The sequence below is a fragment of the Gorilla gorilla genome, chromosome 5 (assembly GCF_029281585.2).
Source record: "Gorilla gorilla gorilla isolate KB3781 chromosome 5, NHGRI_mGorGor1-v2.1_pri, whole genome shotgun sequence".
Taxonomy (NCBI): Eukaryota; Metazoa; Chordata; class Mammalia; order Primates; family Hominidae; genus Gorilla; species Gorilla gorilla.
The window spans coordinates 158,712,325-158,726,668 of NC_073229.2; the positions used below are offsets into that span (position 1 = coordinate 158,712,325).

The following is a 14,344-nucleotide window of genomic DNA, read 5'->3' on the forward strand; positions in this document are numbered from 1 at the left end:
TTGTTTTTTGAGACAGAGTCTCCCTCTGTTGCCCAGGCTGGAGTGCAGTGGCATGATCTTGGCTCACTACAAGCCCTGCCTCCTGGGTTCAAGTGATTCTCCTGCCTCAGCCTTCCGAGTAGCTGTGACTACAGGCCCCCGCCACCACGCCCAGCTAATTTTGTTTTTGTATTTTTAGTAGAGACGGGGTTTCACCGTGTTAGCCAGGAGGGTCTCAATCTCCTGACTTCGTGATCTGCCCGCCTCGGCCTCCCAAAGTGCTGGGATTACAGGCATGAGCCACCGTGCCCAGCCCCAATGTTATGTTTTTAAGACTCATCCAAGTTGCTGTTTGTAGCTAGCAGCTAATTCATTTATATGGTATTCTGCTATATGTTAACCTACTCTTGATGGCCATGTCTCTTTCTTTTTAAATTGGAAAAAATGTATCTCTTTCAAAAACATTAAAATAAATACTAAAAAGTCAAAAACAAAACAAAACAAAAACAGGAAATAAGATACCTGTGAAGAATGCATTGCTTGTGTCTGCAGACTATTTAAAAGTCATCTCTCCTTGGAACTTCCTGTTCTAATAGGAGTATAGAGCTTGGCTTATCATGTTCCATTTGATTTGCTATGACATTTATCTGTACTCTTTCTTGGTGGTTTGTTTTTTCAGATTACCAGTTCCTTGCATGTGATTGAAGGGTTCTAGCTGCTTTAGAAACTGCCCCGTCCCCTTGCCTTCACCCTGCCAGTTAAGAACATTCAGGGCACTTTTGTACTAACAGGTCTCAGATTTCCATTTCAGGACATTTGGGCATAGGCCTTCATCAGAGAGTTTCCTCACATATCTCGGGCTGTTGACAACATGACTTGCCTTTTTTAATCCAGTTATTCTGGACATAATGTAAGTGACAGTGATAATTCTATGTTATTCATCTTCCTTGTTAGGCTTTTGTTCTTGAGTCTATTCGTGGCTCAATTTTGTAAATGAAGAAAGCCATTTTCTTTTCATGTCTTAAGCCTGGCTGAGAGAACATTTCTCAGCTTCTGTTGACACATCCATTCAACTGTCCACCTAAGAAAGCCTGGAGATCCTGATACAGCACCACAAAACATCAGTGCACAGTCCCATGAGAAAACCTCAACTGTTCAAGCCTCACTCTCTAAGATAGTTTTCAAGAGTGTTAACAACTATCTCATTCCTTCTTACAGAAAAGAGGCAAGAAAATTTTTCCAAGAGTGGTAAAACATTTTACCTCTCACACATTTCTCTAAGTTTCTTTTCCTTTTTGTTGTGTATTTCACAGGCAGGTTTCAATTCTGAATAATGAGCATACGTTTGCCTCTTGAGAACAACCTGAGTTGCAAAAACTCCTTTTTAAGCTTCTCTGCTCAAAGCAATCAACTCTATAAATTATACATCTCTTACTTGATATGCATTTTCTAATAGGTAGTCTAAAGCCATCCCATATGAATACTCATTTTCACATTAAAGGTGGAAAAAACCTAAAAGCCTTTCTTTTTTTCTTTTCTTTTCTTTTTTTTGCCAAGAGGCAGATACTCTTCTTTTGAAAAGTCTGTTTATTCCTGGTGGGAAGTTTTATTTCTATCTTCAGAAACATCATTTTAAATTTGCGTAATCAGTTCAGCAAACTGCTTCTTATAGTGATAAATAAATATCAAATTAAACTTGCAATTAAAATTTACTAAAAATATAGGTTGCTATAATTTTGTTGGTGATAAAAGTACAGAAGTAGAAATGATTAATGATGATTACTAATTATGCAGCTGTGTTCAGAGCACACAAGTCTATGGAGCTGTAGCTTTTTAGCTAAATAACGATGTTATTCCAGGAAAAACCTTTGTATATAATATCTAAATGCAACACATTTCCAGTCAGAACAAACACCCCCATTACCTCATAATGCTTAGCTTGACAAAGAGAACCAGAAAAATAGAATGCTAGAATAATCGTCTCATATCCTCTTTTGCCTATTGTAGTTTTTTTGTTGACTGTTAGATTAGAGTTTCTAAGAAAAAAATGCCATCAATATGAGAAATTATCTGGTATTAATAATAGTGAAGACAGGAGTAGCTTGTTAAAATTCTGGCTTCTTTCTTTCCTAAATTTTGTATATGCTGTCTTGGAATTTCATATTAAAAATAACTTACTGGTGCTGGGCTTGGTGGCTCATGCCTGTAATCCCAGCACTTTGGGAGGCTGAGGTGGGAGGATCACGAGGTCAACAGTTTGAGATCGGCCTGGCCAACATGGTGAAACCCTATCTCTACTAAAAATACAAAAATTAGCCAGGCGTGGTGGCACCCACCTGTAATCCCAGCTACTCCGGAGGCTGAGGTAGGAGAATCACTTGAACACGGGAGGCAGAGGTTGCAGTGAGCCAAGACCACACCACGGCACTCCAGCCTGGGACAGAGCGAGACTCTGTCTCAAAAAAAAAAAAAAAAAAAAAAAGTAAAAGTAACTTATTGGTAAGGCTAACAAAGTCACTAAAAAATAAAATCACTAAATAATTTTTTTTTTGTTTGCTTGTTTTTGGTTTTGTTTTATTTTGTTTTAGAGATGGAGTCTTCTGTCACCCAGACTGGAGTACAGTGGAGCAACTGTAGCTCACTGTAGCCTCAAACTCCTGGACTTAAGTGATCCTCCTGCCTCAGCTTCTCCAGATGCAAGTCACTGCACCCAGCAGCTTCCTAAATATTTGACTTGTAGACAGAAGACCTGGATTTGATCCTATCATCTATTACTTAAAATAAGAAAACCTACAAATTAGGTAGCCCTCAATTTTTTTAACCACATATTATTTTTGATTAGCACAAAAATCCCATTTTCCCTTCTCTCTTCTTCACTTGTGTAGAAAATCATTATTTTACAAAAAACAATTTTAGAGATAAAACAACAGAGACCTATAGAGGTTATGTGAAATTATAATATCTCAAACTCAGTTCTCTTATATTCCAGTCATGTGTTACTTTCAGTATGCAATCAACAAACAAAACTAGGCTGGGCATGACAGCTCATGCCTATAATCTAGCACTTTGAGAGGCTAAGGCAGAAGGATTGCTTGAGCCCAGGAGACCAGCCCAAGCAGCATAGCAAGACCCTGTCTCTAAAACTAAAACAAAAATAAACACACAAAAAGGAGACAGAGAATGGCAGAGAGAAAAAGAGGAGAGACAAAGGGAGAAAAAGAAAAAAACAGAGAAAGGGAAGAAAGAAGAAAGATAAAAGAGGGTGTTGTTGTGAATGTTAAGTATGGAATTCCAAGTAGAGAAGAAAATGATAAAGTAGTAGAAAAAATATGGAAATTTGGAAAAAGTTGTCCTCAAACCAGAATAGCTACTGAGACTACCAAATTGTGGCTGTAATTTAGTGGATAATTAACATGAAAAATGTTGGATTAGGGAGATGCATACAATTTTCCTTCACAGAGGTGGCTTGGTGTGATGGAAAAGATAAAAAACAAACAAAAACTCGTCTAGAAATTCAATGCTTCTGTTGGAATTTGGTTCCACCTCTGAAGTGCAGGGTGACCTCGTCCATGTTGTGTAACTTATTTACTCTTCTTTCCTCATATGGGAAATGATGATAGAGTATCCATCAACCTACCCACATCACAGGGTTATCTGAGGAACTGATGATATCACTGTTGTATAAAAGCTTTTTGAAAGTTGTAAAGCACCAAAGTAACATGTAACATATGACCACAAGTAAACCACATGCTGTTCCTTCGCGTGGAAGTTGGAAAGTCAAATGCAAAAGTAAAATGGAGGAGATGGGTTACATCATTTTAAAGAAAAATGCAGCTGATCCCACTAACCACAGCCAGATTTTTAAGATCAACTTTGACATTTTTTGAGTGCTTAATCTTTTTTTTTTTTTTTTTTTTTTGAGACGGAGTCTTGCTCTGTCACCCAGGCTGGAGTGGAGTGGCGTGATCTCAGTTCACTGCAAGCTCCGCCTCCCGGGTTCACGCCATTCTCCTGCCTCAGTCTCCCGAGTAGCTGGGACTACAGGCGCCTGCCACCGCGCCCGGCTAATTTTTTGTATTTTTAGTAGAGACGGGGTTTCACAGTGTTAGCCAGGATGGTCTCGATCTCTTGACCTCGTGATCCGCCCGCCTCAGCCTCCCAAAGTGCTGGGATTACAGGCATGAGCCACCGTGCCCGGCCAGTGCTTAATCTTAAGCAACAGACCTTACGCAATTTTGTTTTAGTATCATGAACACAAGAATCTGTTTGTTTTTGTTTTTGTTTTGTTGTTGTTGTTGTTTTTGACAAAGTGGTTTGAAGAGGCATTGGGGAAGGAAGCAAGATACTCACAACTGAGGGGACCTCAGCCATTTGTCTCCTTATTTCAGAACATTGTGATATGACGGTAAGGAGGAGGGCTCACAAGGGGCTCGTGTCTGCCTCTCCGTCTGCCGCTGAGTGATGCAGAGCAAACTGCAGAGCTGGAGACACAGCAGTATCCCAAAGAACTGGCCTGATGGCTCCTCCTGGGCCACGCACCTCCTGTCAGAGCTGCCCAGTTAGCGTTGGCAGACAACCTAGTCAGGACAAGGACATAGAATCAGAGTGCCTGACACAAGAGAGCTCCTCACTGTGACAGCAACTCAAACTTCTGGGGCTCCAGAAAGGAAATAGATGTTTGGAAACAGATATGACAAAAGGCCTTTCCCTTCAACTGCTCAGCATGTGAGACTGAATTTTGGAAGATTAAAAAAAAATAAAATAAAAAGAACCATTGTTCATCCCCTCAGGGCTCAGCAAGTGTTTTATCACATTTTTATAAAATATAGTCTTCGCCCCAGAGCTTTGTTTGCATGAGGGTGTGTCCCATCCATGGGTGGAAAATTTCCATAACTTTTTTCCATTCTGTTCTGTTCCTCCCTCTTTTGTACAGTTTTTCAGGGTCTCTGTCCATTGTGATTCTAACATGCACCAACCCTAAGGACCAATGTTATTTGCTATTTTAAAACTTGAAAGATCAAAATGGCAGGGGAAGAAATCAGAATCCTTTTAGTGCCAATTACTCGCCAAATGTCTGTATGAAGAGCCAACGTGACACCTTTCTTACTTAATTCATCCACCAGTGACATTTGTTAAATGATTATTCAGCCAATACTATGTCAAAGAATACCATATACTTTAAAAAAATCCTTTAATTCAGCAAATCAGCTGATATGAGTGATTTTGTTCCTAAAACGGTTGGTGTGTTTAAATCTCTTTCCCACTTGCAGTCTTCCCTACTGCTGTGTCTGAGGCAGGTGTTGACAGTTGTTATTCTGTGGTAGGAATTTTTAGAAACAACAGCACTGTAGGGTGGACAAATGGCTTCATCAGGAAATCATGCACTGGTTTGAGATAAGCAAGGGTGGATTTGAAAATCACCTTCCCTTTAGTGTCACTTGTACTTTCTCTTCCTTTAGCTGCTCTCTGTTGTGAATTCTGTCCCTGCAAAGCTTGTCACATACTCCTTACGTACACCCTCCTTTCTTGCACAGAGCAATGATCTTACCATTTTCTGAAACTCATAGATTCGTGTATTACGAGACAAAAGTTGACATCAGTCTTCTCTTAGATCATTTACAGAAACAAAACAAAGAAACAAAAGAAAATTAGTGCTTTCTGCAGAGGAACAGGTACGCACACTGGGATGCCCTGCACTTCCTGGACAATCAATTCTGGAAACACTATGGTCATCTACAGCACCACAATGAACTGCATTCCAAGAAGCCTGGAGAGCAAATGTTGAGATGTTCTTTTTGGTACAATGCAAAAGCATATCACATTGCTGTTTGCCCACAGCACACTTTTTAACTTAAAAGTAAATGCTAATACTTTGAAGATTAAATATTAAAAAAAAAAAACCTCAAACCTAAGCAAATTTTAGTCTCTCTGGAAAAGCAATTGATAAATAATACACTCAAACTGTGACTATATTTTCACACTGTTAAGAATTTATTTATTAAAAAATAATATGTTTCTGGAAACAGCTCCCTTTTGATCATCTCCCCAGAGCTAGAATATACACACAAATTCTATGGAATCAAAGCCTTGTAGGTAAGAAACAATTTTGTTAGATGAATTCTTCAGGAAAGAAGATCATGCCAAAATAGGCCATCTACTTTTTAAAAAAAAAAAAAAAACTGGATTCTCCATCCTATAATAATAGATCCTAAGTTGAATATGTAGTGTGTAATGTGTCAGCTTGGCTAGGATGAACTACATTTCACAGAATTCCTGTTCTTGTATCTTTCCGGGTAAGGTGAGCTATGGGGAGAGGTTCTTGTGGGAGAAAGGAGGGTGGAGGGGAAGCAGCAGCCACATTTCAGCCGCCCCCTAAACACTGTGGCTTATCTGCTGGCTTACTTCCTTGGTGTGGGCAGTGGCCAGGCTTGCAGCTGTTTCATCTTCCCATGTATCCTCCTTCAGCTTTTCTGATTCCTTCTCTGGTAATTAAAAAGTACAAACTGCTCTAGATATAGTGGTAAGACATTTGCACACCAAGGGTAGGAAATAAACCCCGCAAATATCAAGTCTGAGGCATGTTGAGGCACCCCACCAATAGAGACCAGAACAAGAGAAGGCTCCGAAAGTCCAGACTGCTCTGCAAGCAGCTCTGCCACTTAGACCACATGATCCAGAAGAGCCAATGGTGCTTGAAATGCCAGTAACAGAAAGAAATGCTGTTTAAAGCCTTTGCCAGGCTCCTATAGGTACAGCACAGACCAAACCCTTAGAATTTTGGAAGAAAGCCCTGCCATTCTTGATAGGTAATGATTCTTCTTTTATGAAATAGCTTTTATGTTATTACCGGGCCTTGGTAGAGACTGAATGTTTGACAATGGGCTACCAAGTTACCATATGACCTGAGCTGCCCATTACTAGTGTTGTCTGAGTCACCAGGCCATAAAGTTGAGTATGCACAGCAGGACTCTCTGATTAAATGGAAGTGGTAGATACAAAATTGGGCCTCAGCAGGGCCTGAAAGCACAAATACGTTGCATGAGCAAGTGGCCTACATATCCGTGGCCCTTACTCCTATTACATTGCCTTCTTTCCCTCAACTTACACCTATGACCCTTGGAGAGCTTCCTATGACAAGCTGATAAAGAGATAAAAATCTTGGGCCTAGTTTGCAGAACTTCAAGCAATGCTCCTGGTCATTCATTTTGCTTCAAAGAATAAATGTCCAGAAGTACAAGTCAACACTAACTCATGGGCTATTTGGTTGTATGGTCAGAGATTTGGAAGGAACATGATTGAGAAATTGGTGCAAGGAAATCTGGTGAAAAGGTAGGTTGATGGACCTCTTCAAATGGGCATAGTATGTAAAAATATCTGTGTTCCACGTGAATGCTCACCAAAGGGTAAACTCAACAGAGGAGGATTTTATTCATCAGGTGAATAGAATGAGCCATTCTGTGGACATTCATCACCTTTCTTCCCAACCAACTCCTGTCATTACCCAACTGGAAAATGAAAAAAACAAAAAAAAAGGCAATGGTGGCAAAAAATGGCAGTTATGCGTGGGCTCATCAACATGAACTTCTACTTACCAAGGCCTATCTAGCTATAGCCACCACTGAGTGGTGCCAAAACTGAGTGCCTAATCTGTTAGCAGCAGAGATTGACAGTGAGCTCCTGACATGGCACCATTCCCACCTACTAGGCTGATTACATTAGATCACTTCCCTCATGGAAGTGGCAGTGTTTGGCTCTTACTGGAATAGACACTTGTTGTGGATATGCATTTGACTTCCCTGCCCACATGCTCCTGCTAAAACCACTACAAAAACCATGTACAGAATAACTTATTCACTATCACGGTGTTTCACACAGCATCACTTTTGACCAACAAATTTGTGTCACAGCAAATGAGGTACAGCAATGGACTCATGCAACCCACTGATCTTACCGTGTTCCCCGTCACCCTGAAGCAGCTGGCTTGATAGAATGGTGGAATGTCCTTGTGGCGACTCATGTATGGTCTTTTAGGATGCGAAGTATGCTCTAGATCAGCATCCAACATATATTTCTGTTCCTTCCTTAGCCAGAACTCATGCGTACGGGGATCAAGGGGTTGAAATAGGACAGGATCTTCTCACTATTATCCCTAGCAGTTCACTAACAAACTATTGCTTCCAGTCCCTGTGACATCAGGCTTGGGTGGTAAAGAGGTCTTAGTTCCAAAAGGAGGAGTTCTTCTGCCAGGGGACATATGATGACTCGGTTGATCTGGAGTGCCACCTGACTGCTTTGACTCATGCCACTGAGTCAACAGGCAAAGAAGGCAGTGATTCAATCTAGGCTGCTTCTACACAGAGAGAATCAGGAGCATGTCTCGAAAGCTAAAGTTCTAGGTTTCCTCTTAGTACTACCATATCCTGTGATTAAAGTGAATAGAAAACTACATCAGTTCAACTTAACAAGACTGCTAATGGCCTAGAACATTCAGGAACAAAGATTTGGTTTATACCACCAGGCAAAAACCCATGACCAGTTAAAGTACTTACTGAGAACAAAGGGAACATGAAGTAGGTAGTGGAAGAATGTAGTTCTAAATACCAGCTGTGGTCATGTGACCAGTGACAGATACAAGTACTGTAATAATTATGAGTATTTCTTCATTTTTATAGGACTATATGCAAACATACATATATGTATATATATTTCTTTAACCAATTATTTTGTATTTGTCTTCTGTCTCATTCCCTTATCATCTAACATAAAATGTGTTAATACTATTTAACTTAATATCTCAATGTATAAGTTGTAGGATATCAAAGGAGAGGTGAGAATCTGGTGTGAATCTGTTAAAAGAAAAATGAATATCACCCAAAATCAAAAAAAGAATGTTGGATTCTCTCTTACAGAAAAGTGTATTTTGGTTGTTCTTGGGACAGACATATCATGTTAGAGGCAGGCACAACTTTGTTATTATCTGTAATTGGAAATTAAGTTTGAGTTAAGGAGAGAGTAGGAGGCCAAGTTGTCAAGGTGTGGCTTTGTAAAGAGCGAACCCAACTAGACTGAACTCTGTTTCCCAGAATTCCCTTTTTTGTGTGTTTCTGGTTAGGGTGGGTCACAGGAGAGATTCTCGGGCAAAATTTGGAGAGGGGAGTAAAGCAGCAGCCATTTGCTACCTTATATATGTCTCTTCGCTGCTGGATCACCTCTTGCATGAGACAGCAGCTGGGCCTGCAACTGTTCCACCTTCCCCTGGATGGATCCTCCTGAAGCTTCTCCAACTCCTGGGCCAGGTACACACCTGTACTGAGCTCTGTAATGAAGGGCTCTGCCTCTGAAGGACGTTATACAACCAAGGTTAGAGGCATTCAGAACTGGTGCAAGTTTCAGTCTGTCCTTGTGAGCCCCCACTGTGTCTGGGGTTCTAGCCTGCTATGGTTCTTCCCCACTTTATATCCATCTTCCTTTCCTGACAACCTGTCATTGGAATTCAAGCTCCAGCATTGCATATGAAGACAACAGCTTTACAGACATGACTTAACCACTTAACCACACCACACTATTATGTAATGTCAAATCCCTGGAACTGTATAAATATATATACATACATACACACAGGCATCCTAGTGTTTTTGCTTCTCTTATTGAAAACTTAATAATACAGTATTTTAGTTGAACGTTAAAAGATTACATTCTTTGAGAAAAACAGCTTTTTGAGGTATAATTGACATACAACAAACTGCACATATTTAAGTTGTACAGTGTGATAAATTTCGACATATGCAGATCCCCTAATCAAGACAGTGAACATATTCATCACCCTCCAAAGTTTGCTTGCTCCCCTTTCTATCCCTCTGTCCTTTCCACTCCTTCCCCATCTCCCCAGACAACCACTGCTGTGCTTTTTCTTCCTCTAGATTAGTTTGCATTTTCTAGAGTTTTATATAAACAGAATCATACTGTATGTACTCTTTTTTTGGTCTGGCTTCTTTCACTCAGCATAATTATTTTGAGATTCCTCTATTCTGTTATGTGCTCATTCTAAAATAGTTTACTCTACAAGGTTAAATTCTTTTTTTTTTTTGAGATGGAGTCTCACTCTGTCGCCTGGGCTGGAGTGCAATGGCCTGATCTCAGCTCACTGCAACCTCCACCTCCCGGGTTCAAGCAATTCTCCTGCCTTAGCTTCCTGAGTAGCTGGAATTACAGGAGCCCGCCACCACGCCTGGCTACTTTTTTGTATTTTTAGTAGAGACGGGATTTCACTATGTTAGCCAGACTGGTCTCGAACTCCTGACCTTGTGATCCGCCCGCCTCGGCCTCCCAAAGTGCTGGGATTACAGGCGTGAGCCGCCACTCCCGGCCCAAGGTTAAATTATTAATAAACAACATTCTGGTTAAGTATAGATCCATCATATGCATTTAGATGCATTGTAACTGGGCATAATTTAGAGAAACCAAAATCCAGACCATCAGAAATAATGCATTAGGAGCGTTTCCTTATATCAGGAAGGTCTAGAGATAGTACCATTACATCAGCCTCACCATTAAATGGTGGGGAGAAAAGCTTCTTTGGAAAGGGTTTCCAAAGGCTGGATTTTACATAAAACAGAGATTTTGGTAAGTGGAGTAGGGCTGGACATCACCATCTCCAGAGGTTAGCCAGGAAACCTAGGGAAGGGATGGGATGCCATCCGCTGAATTTTGAGTGTGGCATCTTCTGAGGGAGTCATGGAGTGACATCAGCCTGAATAACCATGAGTCATTCTTGTTCATACCTTTCCCCAGCACCATCAGCATGTGAATTCAGCAGCCCCAGAGTTTCTCCTTTCACCCAGTTTTGTTCTAGCCCCATTTGCTCTCATATTGCCCCAGATGAGCCAGGAGGGACAGATTGCTCCATAGGGTGCCTGAAAACCTCCAAATATGAGTCATGGAAAGCAACATCATGTAGTTGGCATTTGACTGAAAAGCAAGAGGTCTAGATGTTAACCAAGAGCTGCCACTTAATTACAAGCTATGTGACTATGGATAAATCAAATTCTCTCTCTCAATCTCATTTCCTCAACTGTAAACTGAAGGAGTCGGACAAGGTGATCCTGAAAATATCTGCATTCTGTGTAATTAAGAGTGGAGTAACAGGCCAGGCGCGGTGGCTTACACCTGCAATCCCAGCATTTTGGCAGGCCGAGGCGGGCACATCACCTGAGATCAGGAGTTCAAGACCAGCCTGGCCAACATGGTGAAACCCCGTCTCTACAAAACTACAAAAAAAATTAGCCAGGCATGGTGGCATGCACCGTTAATTCCAGCTACTTGAGAGGCTGAGGTGGAAGAATCGCTTGAACCTGGAAGGCGGAGGTGGCAGTGAGCTGAGATCGCACCATTGCACTCCAGCCTAGGTGACAGAGTAAGACTCCATCTCAACAACAACAACAACAACAACAACAACAACAACAAATTAGCTGGGCATGGTGGCGCGTGCCTGTAATCCCAGCTACTCAGGAGGCTGAGGTGGGAGGATCGCTTGAAACCAGGAGGCAGAGGTTGCAGTGAGCTGAGATAGTGCCATTGTACTCCAGCCTGGGCAACAAGAGTGAAACTCCATCTCAAAAAAACAAACAAACAAAAAAAAGAGTGGGATAATAAATGCCCAGAGGATTAACAGGTGTAGTCATGCCAAGCACCATGTGGATAGCCTGAATTAAATCCCTACTTGTAAATGTGCTAGGCTATAGCATGGCCATCCATTCATCCATCTGCTCACCCATCCATCCACCTGTCCATCAATAAATATTCACTAAGCACTTCTATGTGCAGGACACTGTGGTCAGCACCGGAGACAGGAAGATGAATATGGTCTAGCTCCCTTCTTCAAGGTGCTCACAGTTCAGTGAGGGCAGAAACATTTACACATAACTAATTATGCGTGATAATTTTAAAATGTATATTTAGAACAGAGATGGTGTTTTGGTAATATCTTGATCCTCAGAACTTTGTACAAAGTTAAAGGAAAATAATTGTTTTTTTCTGAATATCAGAATACATGGAACAAACAGCATTTTAGAAAATTCTACAGGGAGATATGGGAAAGAGGGATTTAAAATATTTCTTTAAACTAAAAATAGAACTACCCTTTGACCCAGCAATCCCATTCTGGATATATACCCAAAGGAAAATAAATCATTCTACCAAAATACACCTGCACTCATATGTTTATTACAACGCTAGTCACAAGAGCAAAGACATGGGATCAACCTAGGTGTCCATTAATGGTGGACTGGTCAAAGAAAATGTGATACATACACACCATGGAATACTATGCAACCATAAAAATAAATGGAATCATGTCCTTTGCAGAGATGTGGATGCAGCTGGAGGCCATTATCCTAAGTGAATTAGCGCAGAAGCAGAAAATCAAATATTGCATGTTCTCACAAGTGGGAGCTAAATATTGAGTACACATTGACATAAAGATGAAAACAATAGACACTGGGGACTCCAAAAGTGGGGGAAGAGGGGAGGAAGCAAAGCAAGAGTTTAAAAGCTGCCTATTGAATACTGTGTTCACTATTTGGGTGATTGTTCAAATAGAAGCCCAAACCTCAGCATCACTCAATACAGCCATATAACAAAGCTACACATGTACCCCCTCAATCTAAAAAAAATTTCTTTAAGTTCCTTTAGGAAACTCATGGTTCCCCTTTTCCCTGACATGTCTTACTGACAGTTATATATATTTCTATATGTATTCATTACTGCAGCAGACCTTTAGGAAGAGAAAGGAAAGAGAAGAAAATTCAAATTCTACTCTCCGTATAACTGAACAAGTAACCATCAATTTTTCCTCTCTGGAAAAGGCCACGAGCTTTCTAGGAGAAGAAGACACTATCTAGAATTAGCCAAATTTAATTAAGTTGATGTTATTAACTTACGTTATTATATATAAATGTGATGATTGTAAACTGGAAGTTCATCTTCATGAAGCAAATAAATATTTTTGAGACTTATGTCATCAACACTAAAATGTTTACGTATTAGCATCTACAATCTCCATAGATAGTTTTAAATAATTAAATTTATATTTTTCAAAACACTACTTGATTTTTCTCAGTTTTGTTAGAATCAAATAACTGTTCGCTAAAAGAGAACAATAAACAGCTTATACTAACTGAGAAAACCTGAACATCATTTCTAATTTTTGTTCTTAACTTGTACAGTTGAAGATATTATTAAGGAAACAGAAAATACATATTTTAATGGTTAAACTTAAAATGTTTAACTATTCGGCATCCAGCAAACTGGGTGAAGTTTGCTCTTCTATCTGACTTCCGAGAAGCCAGCAAGCCAGGTCATGTGGCTGGCTGACCTCCCAGCACCACCTACCTCAACTCCATGAGATGCCATCAGATCCCACCCAAAGGAGCCAGTCGTCCCCATGAAACAATGACCAATTCTTACAAGACACAACTGGAGCTCTGTTGCTGTGGCACAGGAAGGCTCGATAAGATCTCCCAGCCACAGCATTCTTTTGTGTCAGCAGACGCAAGTGGGATGTTCCTTCTGCAGCTCTTACCGAGCAAGAGGAAGCGGGCTTTGAAACACAATGTTCATTGAAATTGGCTTTCATCTGAGGAATCCCAGGGTGGCTCCTGCTTCATGATGTGCATTCTGTCTGCAGCTGAGCTCTCCTGATGCATTTCCCTTGTTTGTTCTGGGGGGAAGGCAGCACCTTTACGGGACTCACCCTTTTACTAGGTAAAGGGCATCGCATTGTGCTGGGCGAAGCATTATGTGTCAGGATGTCTCCAGTGAGTCTGGAGCCTAGAAGGAGCATCAAAAATAAAATAAAAAAAAAGTCAAGTCCTCCACCATCCTGGCTCACTGATGGAACAATTTAGGAGAAGAACACAAAGCCATCTAATGACCCTGGGGAGCATTTGCTTGTTTGGTGACCTTAGGAGCAGGAAGTCATTTATCACTCTAGTTGCTACATTGGGCACAATGCCACAGGACACAAATGGGGGTACTGAACGTAAGTCTGAGTGTTGGCCCAATAGTACCTGTCCAGAAGCAGCCTGGGATCCATGATCCATTGCAGGGCAATTATGGCTCTTAAGAAAATGAAGAGAAGTAAGTAATCCACAGTATCAAATCATGGGTGAGAAGTCTCTCCATCCCATTGCCCTAGTTTTATAATTTAGCAATTCATCTTCTTTTCAGAGAAAACCATTCTGGATCCCAAACAGATTTTCTCTGATTAAGAAACAGTCTCAATCAGTACATGGAGAAGAAAGCAAACACTGTTAAGCCCATCTTTTCTTGCTAGACACCTCTTCCTTTCTATCTGCTCCACCCAATC

At 40.8% G+C, this 14,344-nt stretch overlaps 1 long non-coding RNA gene across 1 annotated transcript in view; it reads right to left on the reverse strand.

Annotated features, from left to right (window-relative positions):
* LOC115934967 (uncharacterized) overlaps positions 1–13,800 on the reverse strand; it is a 111,494-nt gene extending 97,694 nt beyond the window's left edge. The window contains exons 1-2 of the long non-coding RNA XR_004070693.3: positions 13,369–13,800; positions 4,330–4,556 (exon numbers count right to left, since the gene is read on the reverse strand). This is a non-coding gene — a long non-coding RNA (uncharacterized lncRNA). The remainder of the gene's footprint in view (positions 1–4,329; positions 4,557–13,368) is intronic.
* Positions 13,801–14,344: the final 544 nt, after the last annotated feature.